At 40.4% G+C, this 12,717-nt stretch overlaps 1 protein-coding gene across 1 annotated transcript in view; it reads left to right on the top strand.

The window, feature by feature from the left end:
• Positions 1-12,717, top strand: part of TMEFF1 (transmembrane protein with EGF like and two follistatin like domains 1) — a 311,438-nt gene that overhangs the window by 112,577 nt on the left and 186,144 nt on the right. The window lies entirely within an intron of this gene.

Here is a 12,717-nt window from a genome sequence, read left to right as displayed (position 1 = left end):
GGAGAGCGATGTATTCTATTATTGAATGCAAAGCCTGCTCCGATTGGCGGAGTAACATCAGCCCGCCTCTCTGACTCTGCCAATCCGAGCAGGCTTTGCATTCAATAATAGAATATATCGCTCACTGTGATTGGCTCAGCGCGGTATTCTGTATGTAGCCAAAGCTACGGCACATACGGTATACCGGTACAGGATTCCCGCACAGCCAGCGTCTTGAGATTACATCTACTGGTAATACTTATACTTAGGGTACCTTGGAGATATTATGAGAGATTACATGTATTACAGTACTTGGGGTACCTTGGAGATCTATGAGAAATCTGATGTTTTTCAATGGTGTTGCCTTGCTTCGGAAGGGGGGTAGTCTTATACGGTGAGTATAGCCCAAAACCTATGTTTTAACTTGAAAATTAGGGGGGTCGTCTTATACGCCCAGTCGTCTTATACACCGGAAAATATGGTAATTTTAGTTTTTTAAGCAAAGGGTTAAACCTGAGGTAATCCTGTTTATTAAGACTGACAGAATAATTGCTTTTCATTTAGATAAGTCATAAAGAAAACCTAGCAGTTTGACAATTGATGCGTCCTCCTTGTTTTCCGTAAGACTTTTGCTTGTCTGTGTAAGGCCTTTTTTGTAATTTTACCATAAGATCAAATCAAGCTTGTATATTGTACTGGAACTTTGAACAAGGAGCTTGATCCGGGCTGGATCCTTTTAATTATTAACAATAAAATATGTCTCTGATCCTCCTGAATACAATATATTGATTTATATCACAGTTGTTTGTGTCAGAAGTAGGATTCAAAACCATAATGTATTCCTAGGCAGATGTACTTGGGTTTTTTTCCGAAAGCTATATGCTTACACTGAAGGAGAACAGCATTGTTTACATCTAGGCCAGGGGTCTTCAAACTATGGCTCTCCAGTTGTTCAGGAACTACAAATCCCATCATGCCTAGTTATGTCTATGAATGTCAGAGTTTTACAATGCCTCATGGGATGTGTAGTTCCGCAACAGCTGGAGGGCCGTAGTTTGAGGATCCCTGATCTAGGCCAACCAATTCTGGTTTAAAGTACCTAAACCACATTACATTTTCTTACACATTCAAGCAAATACTTTTACATTAATAACACAGCTTTAGCACTACAATGTATTGACAAAAAAAAAAAAAAAAAATACTGTTGCCGTTATGTATCAATGACAGGCATATACTGCTGGCCCCATAGAGCCTTTTGCAGTAAATAATCATGATTCATGATACCAAGTGAAGATAAATTTCAGAGGGCAGCATGGTAGGGGTGGCAAGAACAAAGGTCTTCTAACAATCAAACATGTGTATTACTGTGAAACAATATGGGGCTACTATACATTTGCTGTGCAAACGTCTCAAGCATTTGCATAGCTGTCACAAATAACCCCTTTCATTTGTGTAATATGTTTACTTCCTATGACTGTAGCTCCATCTAATGGCCATACTGCAGTATTTTCCTGAAATACCCCAAATAGGAAAATACTACATTATGTCCTCTAAATAGATCTGATGATCATAGGAAGCAAACATCCTACACAAATTATCGGGATTATTCATGATGATTGTGTGAATGTTTGAGACATTTGCACATCAAACTTTTAGTGCCGGTTCACACATATGCGATGCGGGAACCCTGCAAATCCACTGCGGGTTCCCGCATCGCACTCCACTCGCAGGCAGTTCACATTGCCATATGCGAATCACTGGGGGGTGTCAATACAAAGTTAACGACGCCCCCAGATCCGTTCGCATATTGTAGTGCGAACTGTCAATTCGGACATGAATCAGATTGCATAAGTGTAAGCACCCATGCGATCTGATTCTGGTGCAGACCAAAATAAAGGGTCCTGTGCGACTTTGGTCTGAATGCGATGCAAATTCAGCCATACAATCTATATGGCTGAATTTGCAATGCACAGACATCGCATGTGATTTGCATAGTAGTGCGGCGCAAATCACATGCGATGTTTGACATCGCATATGTGTGAACCGGCACTTATAAATATATCCCTATGCATTTACTGTACTTTCCCTGTTGATAAAATGGAGGTTTTGACCATGCAACATTAGTTATGCCATTGAGAATGTGTTTAATTTTTTTAGACCTGATGTTCTTTTCTTAGTTTATAGGCAACATAAAACAAATGGGCAAGGCCTCTAACAACCCTGGAAGGTGTGAAATGTTTAAAGCTAAAATCCAGCCTTTCTTTCAGGCTTGCACAGTTGCACAGGCACCTCTCTTATACTAAAATACTTACTCTGATTTCACTGAAGCCCACATTATTTCCTGTCTAGAACATCATCTAGCCCTTTCCTCCCCCATCTCGCAATCTTCCTTTTTTCAGTAAGCTATGTACAGCACTCTGCTGGTACATCCCACCAGCTATGGTCTGCCTGCCATGTATAGAGAAACATAGAGACCCAATGATGTAACTGGGGTCCACATTAGGTATGTAATAAAAACAGATTTTATTTAATTATTAAACTAGCATGTTGATGATGGGGTAAGGAGGTACCAGGGATGACAAATACTGTATACGTTGATTTAACTTTAAAAGCTTGTACTGGAGTACATTGCTTGATGTACTAGTACCTCATTGCTTGGTCACCAACACAATAGTCACAAGAGATCTACAACACTTAAAAATAGTATTAAAGTGGTTGTAGACTCTGACATATGCCCAGTGAAGTGTGATACACAGAGATGAAACTAATTCAGATACATACGTTATACATGTTTATCTGTAGCCTTCTCTTCTCTACATCTGTTCAAAGTGCAGAATTTATACAGCTTGTCTGAGCATTCAGATAGCAGGGGGCTGAAAGCTGAAGTTACACTAGGCAGAGCTCAGTGAGGAGAGCTGATTGGAGGGAAGGACCTCCCCACCCTTTGCACAGCACATAGGAACAGAGGTAAGGCTGTCAATCACAGGCTGTATGCTGGAGCTCCTCCCTTGTCACCTTTTTTCTCTTGGCGTCAGGAAAACCTGTCAGAAGTGACTCATGCTGATAACAGAGCAAGGAGGCAGCCAGCAGACAGAAATGACATTTAGCACTCTGGATTGAGAAGTACACACTATTTCTTATCAAATGTTTACAACCACTTTAACCACTTTGGCCCTGGAGGATTTGGCTGCTCAATGACCAGGCCCTATTTTGCGATTCAGCACTGACTTTAACGGACAATTGCGCGGTCGTGCGACGCTGTACCCAAACAAAATTGATGTCCTTTTTTTCCCACAAATAGAGCTCTTTTTTTGATGGTATTTGATCACCTTGCACTATAAGCAAAAAAAGAGCGACAATTTTGAAAAGATTATTCACATTCTTTTATATGAAATTCTCAAAAAAAAAAAAATGTAAAAATTAAAATTTTTAACATTTTAGGCCAATTTGTTTTCTGCTACATATTTTTGGTAAAAAAAAAATCGCAATAAGCAAATTTTGATTGGTTTGCGCAAAAGTTATTGCGTTTACTAACTACGGGAAAGATTTATGTCATTTTTATTGTTTTTTTTTACTAGTAATGGCGGAGATCTGCGATTTTTTTTGTGGAACTTCGACATTGTGGCGGACAGATCGGACCCCTAACTGACATTTTTGACTTTTTTTGGGGGTACCAGTGACATTACTACAGTAATCAGTGCTAAAACCAATGCACTGTTACTGTAAAAATGACACTGCAGGGAAGGGGTTAACAGTATGTGTGATCAAATGGTTAAATGTGTCCATAGGGGCATGATTCTGTCAGGGGGCGTGGCTTGGGATGTAATCACAGAGACATGCGATCCTATATAGCAGGATCACATAGCCTCTGTGATCACTTCAGGGAGAAGGACAGACGGCTGTGTTTACATCAGCCGTCTGTTCTTCTCTCTCAGCTGGGGGAAATTGCGAGTGGCCGGCAGCCATCAGAGCCGCCGGTTACATGCACTGGCTCCCCAGCTAACGAGCGTGGCAGGAGCGCGCTGGCGGCAGCGGCGTGCGCTCGCCCCCTAGAGTCTCCTGAGCGAGCGACGTAGTATAGATCCCAGTAGTAAGATCCCAGATAGCAAGTCTACAGCATGAAAATTCAGCCATAGTTACCCCTGTGGTGGGATGACTATTGCATAATATAACGGAACCAGAACTTGCAGCAGACTTGCAGAATGTTTGCAAAGAAAGTTGGTCTGGAGTCATTCAATTCAGACTTGTTGCAATTTTGCAATACACTTGTGAAGCCTGGCAAGTCTAGCAAAAGCTTAGCAAGTCATTTTCAAACTTGCAGCTAAATTGCTTGATATCAGTGAGTTAAAGGGGATGATTCGACAATTGGGTTTGACCTAAATGTACAAAAAAAAAGAACACGAGAGAAATAATTAATCTGCTCCCAGATGAGAAAAATCATAACTGGTCTTAGACACATGCACTTAGGAAGGTAATGTGGAAGTGGAACATTTGTTCTATGAAAATTGAGACATTACCGTGGTACTTGAACGAAAAATCGTTAAAAACTAGTCAAGTCCATGAAGGCACTATTGAATGGCCAGATGAGTGATTTTTTTTTTCGCCCAAATGTTCGAAGAGTGTATTCTGAATCCAGAAGTACATTATATCCATAAAAGTGAATATAGTAAACAGTTATAAAGCCATGTTTGATGTACAGTGATAGTGACATAATGACAATTAATCCTGTGTAATTTACCTTCCATGTTGAAACGATTACAGCAGGGGTCTTCAAACTATGGCCCTCCAGTTGTTCAGGAACTACAATTCCCATCATGCCTAGTCATGTCTGTGAATGTCAGAGTTTTACAATGCCTCATGGGATGTGTAGTTCCGCAACAGCTGGAGGGCCGTAGTTTGAGGATCCCTGGATTACAGTCACATAAAGCAAATCAACTGTCACAGCTGTTACAACTTCTAGTAACCTTCTTTGGAAATATATATCTTAGTCAATTATAATCCCACAAATACTCTGAAAAATGTATATATACACTTGCAGTTGCTTAATTCTTACAGAGTTGGGACCATGCCACTAGACACATCTGTTCTGCCTGCTCCATTTCCCTAATGCAGATCTGTAAGCTACTATTCTACACATTGGTTCTGTTTGGGACCTTGTGCACATTATACTGCAATACACTTATATTTATTCTATACCAAATAATATATATATATATATATATATATATATATATATATATATATATATATATATATATATATATATATACTGTGTATGCATGTATGCATTTCATATATTTATAATCTTCAGCCTCTCCTGCGCGAACCGACGTAGCCCTACACATGGTCGCGTGCCTGCTGCTAGGGTACGAGCGCGCATCGGCGCACTCCTGTCCCCACTTGGCAGCGGGGACTCCGATGCACAGGGCCGGTGGCTCAGATTGCCGCCAGCCACCTGCGATCGTTCCCCGCTGAGAGAGAAGAACGGTCAGCTGTTGTAAACACAGCTGACCGTTCTTCTCTCTGAAATGATTACAGAGCGCTTGTGATCCTTCTATATAGGATCACAGGTCTCTGTGATCATTTCAAAAGCTCACCCCCCCACAGTTAGAAACATTCCCCTAGGCTCACATTTAACCCTTTGATCACCCACTATGTTAACCCCTTCCCTGCCAATATCATTATTACAGTAACAGTGCATATTTAGCACTGATTACTGTAGTAATGTCACTGGTTCTCCCTAAAAGTTTAAAAAATGTCAGTTAGGGGTCCGATCTGTCCGCCGCAATGTCGCAGTACAACTAAAAATCGCAGATGGCCGCCATTACTAGTAAATAAAAAAATAAATACAAAGTCCAAAAATCTATCCCGTAGTTTGTAAACGCTAAAAAAATTTCAGAGCTCAGTGAGGAGAGCTAAGAGCTCATTGGTGGGAAGGAACAGCCACCCCCCACCCCTTGCACAACACATAGGAACAGAGCTAAGGCTGTCAATCATAGGTTGCGTGCTGAAGCAGAATGTGAAAAATATTGTTTTTTTCTTTCAGAATTGTCGCTCTTTTTTTGTTTCTAGCGCAAAAAATAAAAATCGCAGAGGTGATCAAACACCACCAAAAGAAAGCTCTATTTATTGGAAAAAAAGGACATCAATTTTATTTGGGTACAGTGTCGCTAGACTGCGCAATTTTCCATTAAAGTAACGCAGTGCTGAATCGCAAAAAATGGCCTGGTCATTAAGGGGGCAAATTCTTCCGGTCCAGAACTGGTTAAAAATAAAGCTTCTAGCAGATACAAAGGGGTTGATTTACTAAAACTGGAGAGTGCAACATTTGTTGCATCTGTGCATCTTAGCCAATCAGCTTCTAACTTCAGCTTGTTTAGTTAAAGTAGAGCTATAGGGAAAACTCTTTATTGCATTTTGGATAGAGCAATGGAGGGTTATAACCCCTGTCAGATTTTATTTTTTTTTGCAGAGTTTTCTCTTTCCCATAGCCAAACAGGAAGTGAGAGGAAATCCCTGCAAATTAGGGCAATTCCTTGGGGACCACCAGATCACCAGAACTAGTGCCCCATTGGAAGATTTCCCCTCTATTATATTTCTGGGGACAATCCAAAATTGGGGATTCCTTTAGTTAAAGCGGAGTTCCAGCCTGGGAAAGCTTTTTTTAATAAAAATACCCCCGGGACAGTCAGTGCTAGTGCATTCCACAATGGATAGCCTCTGATCTGTCCCGGGTTGCACTTACCTTTTAGAAGAAATACTTACCTTGAAAATGTCTTGTCCAGCGCTGCCATCTCAGGTGTGGGCAGCTTGAAGCCAGCGCGATCCTCTTCTGTGTCCTCTTCCGTCTTCTTCGGTCCTATGATGCACTGCACCGGCCCGCCGTCACTTCTGGTGCCGCAGCGGCATCCCTGCACAGCTTCTGGGCATGCCCAGAAGCTGTTTAGCAAGGGATGATGGCGCCTGCACCGGAACTGACGTTGGGGCCGGTGCAGGCGCATCGATTCCTGGGAGCGATCACGTTCAGCTCCCAGGAATCATTGCAAGCCAGGAAGTGACGAATCGCCGTGGCCGCCGAGGGGAGGAAGAGGAAGTAAGGTAAGTATATTTTCTTCTAAACCGGGTAAGTAAAAAAAAAAAAAAAATTGCGATTATCCATTTGTTTTTCAGGTGACCCCGGGCATGAAGATGGAGGTAGGTGAGTTTAATTTTAGGGTGGAACTCCGCTTTAAGTTTTAAAGGATAAGTTCACCTGTTCAGAAACAAAAATAATTGCACATTTTTTGCAGGTGAAAAAAATGTGCCTTTATTATTTTTGTTGCAGGAGCCTGTAAAGCATTGCCCCAATGATTAGCAGATTGCTGATGCCATGCAGTTCTTCTGCAGACCTGTCAGTGTATCTGCTTCCTTGGTACCTCAATAATTGCTGACAGGAAGAATGAATGAACTACCACGGCACTTGCAGTGCCATGGTAGTTCATTGAAAAACAAAAGCTGACAGCTGCAAAGGCTGCTGAACCCTGATCATTTTCCATTCACAGAGCGCTGTGCATGAGTGACGCGGCCGGGTGGGCAGAGCCCTGCGCGGCCATTTAAAATAAAAAATTTTGACAGCTAGCGGGTGGAGAAGAACCCCGCTAGCTGACACAGCAGGGATCAGGGAGGTGTGGGGGCTGGTGCATCGGAATATGGGTGCAACATGTAACAAGTTATAAAAGGTGAACTTATCCTTTAAACATTGGCAATAAAACCTGGAAGCTGTTTGGTTTCTATGCAGAGCTGCACCAGAGTTTGCACTTTCCAGTTTTAGTAAATCAACCTCATTGAGTCTTTCTGCTTATATTCAATATTTAACCCATGTGAACATCAGCTGTGCCCCAAAACCAAGAAAATATGCAGTCACGAACATCAAAATATGAGACATTTTGTACTAGAGATGTATAGTAACTATATAATTTTTTGGAAAATAAATTGCATTTGCTATTGAAACGTGACAGTTTTATCTGAAATAATTAATAGTGCAGGTGTTGCTCATTAAAGATAATTAAGACTAATGCTTTAGTGCATGAAATTGAGTTCCATACATTTCTAAATGCAAAATGAAATTGAAAAAATCATGTATAATGAAGTACAGGAACATCACATAGTCTTACATCATATGAGGCCTCCTCACATCTGTGTGCAAACGGTAATGTACAAAGCTACAACCATCAAAACACAGGTGAAATTTTCAATGCGTTTCCATGTCAAAGTGGCTCTAAAGGATACTAGGAAACAAGCTTTTATGATTTATTTCTATTGAACCAAACATATGATATGTGCTATATTTCAAAAGAGTATTGAGCTTCTGCACATTACTGTGAAGTAACCACAATGTAATGAGTGGGGTTTTTGCTTGGAATTAATTATCATGTGGTTAATGCCTCAATTCCTACGATGCCCTTATATGCTATAGCATGGACAGATGCATCTCAAAATATTAGAATATCATCAAAAAATAAAATGGTTCAGTAATTCAATTAAAAAAGTGAAACTCGTATATTTTATACAGATGCATTACACACTGAGTGATATATTTCAAGCATTTATTTATTTTAATTTTGATGAATATGGCTTACAGCTAGTGACAACCCAAAATTCAGTATCTCAGAAATGTCAAATATTACATAGGACCAATAAAAAAAAAATACAGAAATGTTGGTTTACTGAAAAGTATATTTGTTGAAGAAAGAGTGACCGCACTCCAAGGTTGAAATAAAAAGGGAGTGATTTATTCCACATCAAACAAACATCAAAAAAATCAAACTGTGAGACATGGGACAAAAGGTAGACGCGTTTCACGACTAAGAATGTCGCTTACTCATTACCATGAGTAAGGCGTCTACCTTTTGTCCCATGTCTCACAGTTTAATTTTTTTGATGTTTGTTTGATGTGGAACAAATCACTCCCTTTTGATTTCAACCTCGGAGTGCGGTCACTCTTTCTTCAACAAATCCAGTTACCGGATGACGGATCCGACCAGCACCTGAGTCTGCCTCACCTAGAGCGGTCACACCCAAGTTTGGATTCCAGACAATTTTGTTTACTGAAAAGTATGTCCGTGTACAGTATAGTATGCACTCAATACTTGGTCGGGGCTCCTTTTGCATAAATGACTGCATCAATGTGGTGTGACATGGAGGAGATCAGCCTGTGGCACTGCTGAGCTGCTATGGAAGCCTGGATTGCTTTAATAGCGGCATTCAGCTTGTCTGCATTGTTGGGTTTGGTGTTTCTCATCTGTCTCTTGACAACACCCCACAGATTCTCTATGGGGTTTAGGTCAGATGAGTTTGCTGGCCAATCAAACACAGTGATACCATGATCAGTAAACCAGGGATTGATACTTTTGGCAGTGTGGGGAGGTGCCAAGTCCTACTGGAAAATGAAATCAGCATCTCCATAAAGCTGGTCAGCAGAGGGAAGCATGAAGTGCTCTAGAATTTCCTGGTAGAGGCCTGTGGTGACTTTGGAATGATAAAACACAGTGGACCAACACCAGCAGATGACATGGCTCCACAAATCATCACTGACTGTAGAAACTTCACACTGGACCTCATGCAACTTGGATTCTGGAAGTCTCCTTCCAGACTCTAAGACTTTGATTTCTAAATTAAATGTTACATTTTGCACGGTCTGTGAACTCAGCCCTCTCACAGTGATACTTCCTGTATATATAACCCTAGCACTAACCCTTTCTTTTGTACACAAAACCCTTTGTGTACATACTCACCTATTCTGCTCCGTGATCCTCTGTACCAAAGACCTACCTACCTATGATGGATACCAGTGGCAAGGTCCCTGTGGTTTCATAGTTACTCATGATGTCTTTATGTCTGTACTACAAAATGGGAAACATTCAGCATTGCTAGCATGTGGCTGTCATTTATGGATGTGTTCCTTTAAAACCCACATCATTTGTATTAGGTCTCTTTCACGCTTGTATGACTCCAAAGTTGCGCCGACTTTGGAGTGCAACTTTGACGCAACTTTGGATGGGCGCAACTTGGATATGACTTTGGCTTTGACCAGTTTTAATGCACAACTGTTGCGTTGTAAAACCTTCAGGTCCGACTTTCATGCAACTTCTGAGGGTTAACGTTGAAGTCTATGGCCCTCAAGTTGCATGAAAGAGGAACCAAAGTAGTGCATGAACTACTTTGAAGTTGCTGCAACTTTAAGTTGCGCATATATGAATGGGTATCATTGAAAAACATGGGGACAGACATGTCGTGCAACTCTGATGCACAGTTGCATGACAAGTTGCACACGTGTGAAAGGGGGCTTATTCAGCAACAATCCCAGCAACTGTTACTAGCAATATAATTAAATCCTGTTCTTTGAGAATTGCATATTACTATTGCCAATGCGATTATGGACTCCAATTATGAAACTAGAGACAGAATTCTTCTTCTTGCATCCATAGGCCACCTGCCATGTTCCACTGCCCCCTCTGACCCTTAGTGACTTGGAAAGTATTTCACCAAATCATGACAGTCAGGAGGCCAGTATTTTCAGAAGAGGTCAGCAATGTCACCTCACATAATTCTCTTGCAGCTTCTCTCTTTCTCTTTACATTTATACTATGATTACTGGTATTTATAGGTACTGTTGTTAAATTTGAAGCAAAGTCCAGTCAGTAAAAGGGACAGTTGAACAAGAATATCTGATTAGACAAACTTCTATTGGACAGAGTTGTATGAGAAAGTAATTTATTACTAGAAAAAGATTTTATTATTAAACCCACATTAAAATGAATTGAACCTTTAATTTTGAATTGCCCTCAGTCACTGTTTCTCAAATTTGGTTTGAAAAGTAATTTCATCCAAAACGTTTATATCTGTTTACGGTAGATGCCAACAGTTTCTTAACCACTTCAGCTCCGGAAGGTTTTACCCCCTTAATGACCAGGCCATTTTTTGCAATTCGGCACTGCGTTACTTTAATGAAAAAAAGCACGGTCGTGCGGCGCTGTACCTCAATACAATTGATGTCCCTTTTTCCCCCACAAATAGAGCTTTCTTTTGGTGGTATGTGATCACCTCTGCGGCTTTTAGATTTTGCACTATAAACAAAAAAAGAGCGACAATTTAAAAACAAAAAAAAACACTATATTTTTTGCTTTCTGCTATAAAACATTCCCAATAAAAAAGTTTTAAAAAATCTAATTTTTTTATCAGTTTAGGCCAGTTTGTATTCTGCTACATATTTTTGGTAAAAAAAATCCCAAAAAGTGTATTTTAATTGTTTTGCACAAAAGTTATAACGTATACAAACTACGGGATAGATTTATGGGCTTTTTATTTATTTTTTGTTTTTGCTAGTAATGGCGGCGATCAGCGATTTATAGCGGGACTGCAACACTGCGACAGATCGGACCCCTAACTGACATTTTTGACACTTTTAATACAGTAATCAGTCCTAAATAATATGCACTGTTACTGTATAAATGACACTGGCAGGGAAGGGGTTAACACTGGGGGTAATTAAAGGATTAAATGTATGCCTGTTTGTGCTTACTGACTGTGGGGGAGGGGGTCTGTGACAGGCACAGAGAGTATGAGGTTTCAGCTTAGCTGAATCTCCTAATCTCTCTCTGCCTGTGTGACAGAAGACCCGTCTGCTTTGTTTACATAAGCAGGCAGATCTTATGTTAGTCTCTGTGAATATTGCGGGAGGCCAGCGGTCTCCCACGGTCTGACTCCCGCTGTGTCTAATCACAGCGGGAGTGTGGTGCTGCTGAGACCGCATGCACATAATCACGTAGATCTACGTGATTATGCGCAGCCGAGCCGCCCTGCCGCAGCAAATCTGCGTGGGGCTGTCGGCAAGTGGTTAAAGGTTAACTCCACTTTCGTGGGGGGAAACAAATTGCAAATAAAAAAAAAAGAAATAAATAATATAGCATATACAATTGGGATACAAGTCATATTGTAATCAAATGTGATTGGCTCTTTGATTCTCCCAAAAGTCTGCACTAAGATACAAGTCAGATTTCAGGCATCCCCTGCAACAAAAATTGTATTTTTGGTGAGATAATACCAATAGGAAGTCACGACTAAAGGAATTCAGACTCTGCAATTTTCTTTATTAGAGCCCTGCAGGTGCAGCAGCTGATAATTATGAAACCACTCCCATTAGAAATTATTGTCCACATAGACACAGACAAATACACAGAGATTTCTTCAGAATAACAAAAGGTAGGAATCTGCAACAAAAGTTTGATAAAATCCCTGGAATGTACAGAGATCACCCAGAGGGGAATGTTTTTTTCACAACAAAAGAAAAGCTATTCTAGAAATCTCTTAGGGATTTCTGTAGTAGAATAGTTGCACTTGAGCTTCCAGGTCTGTACACCCTCTACAAAAAAAGAAGGAGGGCCAAAGCTCCCTGCAGAATTTGTATTATTTATTTATTTATTAAACATGTAAGATATAGCAGAGGAAAATTCTGAAAAATAAAAGGGCAGATATTATGTTTAATATATAACAATAAATTAGGCAAAAAAGGGGCAAGCATTACAAGCATTACATTATATTAGAAAAATAAAAGGGCAGGAATGACTTGCTTTAAAATATTTAACATTATATTAGAAAAAAAAGGGCAAGTATTACGTATAATCAGAGGTGGGAAACTTGAGTCACACGACTTGACTTAAGTCAGACTCAAGTCACCAGTTTGAGGACTTGAGACTTGCT

This window comes from Pelophylax lessonae (assembly GCF_965119305.1).
Source record: "Pelophylax lessonae genome assembly, chromosome: 5".
Lineage (NCBI taxonomy): Eukaryota > Metazoa > Chordata > Amphibia > Anura > Ranidae > Pelophylax > Pelophylax lessonae.
Note: the sequence above shows the minus strand (reverse complement) of the source record. Positions and strands in the feature narration are given on the sequence as shown.